Source organism: Oncorhynchus mykiss, chromosome 8 (assembly GCF_013265735.2).
Source record: "Oncorhynchus mykiss isolate Arlee chromosome 8, USDA_OmykA_1.1, whole genome shotgun sequence".
NCBI lineage: Eukaryota > Metazoa > Chordata > Actinopteri > Salmoniformes > Salmonidae > Oncorhynchus > Oncorhynchus mykiss.
In genome coordinates this window covers 66,188,087-66,192,358 of record NC_048572.1, presented here as the reverse complement: position 1 = coordinate 66,192,358, position 4,272 = coordinate 66,188,087, and the positions used below count along the sequence as shown (strand labels likewise).

At 45.8% G+C, this 4,272-nt stretch overlaps 1 protein-coding gene across 2 annotated transcripts in view; it reads right to left on the bottom strand.

Annotated features, from left to right (window-relative positions):
- Window positions 1–4,272, bottom strand: part of LOC110530963 (E3 ubiquitin-protein ligase HECW1) — a 68,525-nt gene that overhangs the window by 7,268 nt on the left and 56,985 nt on the right. The gene's annotated exons all lie outside the window — the stretch shown is intronic.

Sequence of the window (4,272 nt, the reverse complement as noted above, 5' to 3'; positions counted from 1 at the left end):
GGCGGAGAAAGAGGGGCCGAAGGTCAGGCTGCCTTCTGAGAATTCATAGGCGATCGAATAAACCTACCTGCAAACGTGCAATCTTTGGAGAATAAAATCGATGAGTTACGTGGAAGATTAAACTACCAACGAGACATTAAAACTTTAACATCTTATGCCTCATGGTGGCTGAACAACGACAATATCAACATACCGCTGGCTGGTTATGCGATGTACCGGCAGGATAATACAGCAGCGTCTTGTAAGACAAGGGGAGGCAGACTATGTATATTTGTAAACAACAGCTGGTGCACGATAACTAAGGAAGTCTTGAGCTATTGCTTGCCTGAGGTAGAGTATCTCATGATAAGCTGTAGACCACACTACCTACCGAGAAAGTTTTCATCTAGATTTTTCGTAGCTGTTTACATACCACCACAGTCAGAGGCTGGCACTGTGAATGAGCTGTATTCCGCAATAAGCAAACAAGAGAACGCTCACCCAGAGGCGGTGGCGCTCCTAGTAGCCAGGGGCTTTAATGCAGGGAAACTTAAATCCGTTTTACAAAATTTCTATCAGCATGTTAGATGTGCAACCAGAGGAAAAATAACTCTGGACCACCTATACGCCACACACAGAGACGCATACAAAGCTCTCCCTCGCTCTCCATTTGGAAAATCTGACCATAATTCTGTCCTCCTGATTCCTGCTTACAAGCAAAAATTAAAGCAGGAAGCACCAGTGACTAGATCAATAAAAAAGTGGTCAGAGGAAGCAGATGTTAAGCTACAGGACTGTTTTGCTAGCACAGACTGGAATATGTTCCAGGATTCCTCCAATGGCATTGAGGAGTACACCACATCAGTCATTGGTTTCATCAATAAGTACATTGATGACATCGTCCCCACAGTGACCATAAGTACATACCCCAACCAGAAGCCATGGATTACAGGCAGCATCTGCACTGAGCTAAAGGCTAGAGCTGCAGCTTTCAAGGAGCGGATCTCTAACCCGGACGTTTATAAGAAATCTCGCTATGCCCTCCGATAAACCATCAAACATGCAAAGGGTCAATAAAGGACTAAGATCGAATCGTACTATGCCGGCTCTGATGCTCGTCGGAGGTGGCAGTGCTTGCAAACCATTACAGACTACAAAGGGAAGCACAGCCGAGAGCTGGCCAGTGACACAAGCCTACCAGATGAGCTACTTCTATGCTTGCTTCGAGGCAAACAACACTGAAACATGCATGAGAGCACCAGCTGTTCCGGAAGCCTGTGTGATCAAGAACTCCGCAGCCGATGTGAGTAAGACCTTTAAACAGGTCAACATTCACAATGGCGCAGGGAAAGACGGATTACCAGGACGTGTACTGTGAGCATGCGCTGACCAACTGGTGTCTTCACTGACATTTTCAACCTCTCCCTGTCTGAGTCTGTAGACCACCATAGTCTTTGTGTTCAAGAACTCTAAGGTAACCTGCCTAAATTACTACTGACCCGTAGCACTCACGTCTGTAGCCATGAAGTGCTTTGAAAGGCTGGTCATGGCTCACATCAACACCATCATCCCAGAAACCCTAGACCCACTCCAATTTGCATATCGCCCCAACAGATCCACAGATGATGCAATCTCTATTGCACCACACACGGCCCTTTCCCACCTGGATAAAAGGAACATCTGTGAGAATGCTATTCATTGACTACAGCTCAGCATTCAACACCATAATGCCCTCAAAGCTCATCAATAAGCTAAGGATCCTGGGACTAAATACCTCCCTCTGCAACTGGATCCTGGACTTCCTGACGGGCCGCCCCCAGGTGGTAAGGGTAGATAACAACACCTGCCACGCTGATCCTCAACAAAGAAGCCCCTCAGGGGTGCATGCTCAGTCCACTCTTGTACTCCCTGTTCACTCATGACTGCACGGCCAGGCACGACTCCAACACCATCATAACATTTACAGATGACACAACAGTGGTAGGCCTGATCACTGACAACAACGAGACAGCCTATAGGGAGGAGGTCAGAGACTTGGTCGTGTGGTGCCGGGTTAACAACCTCTCTCTCACCGTGATCAAGACAAAGGAGATGATTGTGGACTACAGGAAAAAGAGGACTGAGCGCGCCCCCATTCTCATTGCCAGGGCAGCAGTAGAGCAGGTTGAGAGCTTCAAGTTCCTTGTTGTCCACATCACCAACAAACTAACATGGTCCAAGCACACAAAGACAGTCGTGAAGAGGGCACGACAAAACGTATTCTCCTCAGGAAACTGAAAAAGATTTGGCATGGGTCCTCAGAAGGTTCTACAGCTGCACCATCGAGAGCATCCTGACTGGTTGCACCACTGCCTGGTATGGCAACTGCTCGGCCTCCGACCGCAAGGCACTACAGAGTGTATTGTGAATGGCCCAGTACATCACTGGAGCCAAGCTTCCTGCCTTCCAGGACCTCTATACCAGGCGGTGTCAGAGGAAGGCCCTAAAAACTGTCAATGACTCCAGCCACCCTTGTCATAGACTGTTCTCTCTGCTACCGCACGGCAAGTGGTACCTGAGCGCCAATTCTAGTCAACAGCTTCTACCCCAAGCCATAAGACTCCTGAACATCTAGTCAAATGGCTACCCAGGCTATTTGCAGTGCCCCCCCCCCCCCCTCTTTACACAACTGCTACTCTGTTGCCATCTATGCATAGTTACTATAATAACTCTACCTACATGTACCCCACCCCCCACCCCCCATATATAGTTTCGCTATTGTTATTTTACTGCTGCTCTTTAATTACTTGTTACTTTTATCTCTTATTCTTATCCATATTTTTAAAACTGTATTGTTGGTTAGGGGCTCATAAGTAAGCATTTCACTGTAAGGTACCTGTTTTATTCAGAGCATGAGACCAATACATTTGATTAGATTTTTTAAGCTACATGTCTAAACAAAAGACTCCCCTTTGCCAGATGATTACATGACCCATCAAGTTAGCCAGTTGTGTCTAGGGTTGATTACGGTCATCTATTTTATTTAATGAACATGTGTATATGTCTAGACCAGGTATTCATTTCCCCAGGGGTACGCGCAATGCCGTTGGGGGTACATCAAATAAAAATGTGATTTTTACATTTTTTTTCCTTCACATTTTCAAACAGTCCATTTATATTTTCCAACGGGGCTGTACATTTAGGTGTGTTTTTTCCCCGCCTGAGTAGCCTCGTTTTACTGCTAAAATAAACATTTTACCGTCTAGTGTTCAGCGAAATAACAACACAATGTCACATACAGGTAGCCTAGTCAAATAATTAACATCCAATCACATTAACCGTTACTCTCTCATGGGAATTCCACTAACGGTCCGTATGTAGCTGCTGCTCCTGTTGGTATCTGTACTGATGGCGCAAAAGCCATAACAGGGAGACATAGTGGAGTGGTAACGCGTGTGCAAGCAGTTGCTCTCGACGCCACTTGGGTACACTGCAGCATCCACCGAGAGGCTCTTTCTGCGAAGGGAATGCCTGACAGCTTGAGAGACGTTTTCGATGCTACAGTGAAAATGGTTAACTTTGTTAAAGCAAGGCCCCTGAACTCTCATGTATTTTCTGCACTATGCAATGATACGTGCAGCGACCATGTAAGGCTTTTACAACATACAGAAGTGCACTAGTTATCAAGGGGCAAATTATTGACACGTTTTTTTTCAATTGAGAGACGAGCTCAAAGTTTTCTTTAATGACCATAATTTTCACTTGTCTGACCGCTTGCATGATGACGAGTTTCTCACACGACTGGCCTATCTGGGTGATGTTTTTGCTCACCTGAATGATCTGAATCTAGGATTACAGGGACTCTCCGAAAATATATTCAATGTTATGGACAAAACTGAAGCTATGACTAAGAAGGCAGAGCTCTTCTCTGTCTGCATTAACAAGGACACAGGTCTTTCCATCATTGCATGATTTTGTGTGTGCAAATGAACTCAAGCTTACGGACAATGTCAAATGTGACTTACTTTCCCGAAACGGATGACACAAACAACTGGATTCGTTATCCCTTTCATGCCCTGCCTCCAGCCCACTTGCCGATATCTGAACAAGAGAGCCTCATCGAAATTGCAACAAGCTGTTCTGTGAAAATTGAATTTAATCAGAAGCGCCTACCCGATTTCTGGATTGGTCTGCGCTCAGAGTATCCTGCCTTGGCAAATCGAGCTGTTAAGACACTGATGCCCTTTGCAACCACATACCTATGTGAGAGTGGATTCTAGTCCTCACTAGCATGAAAATGAAATACAGGCCCAG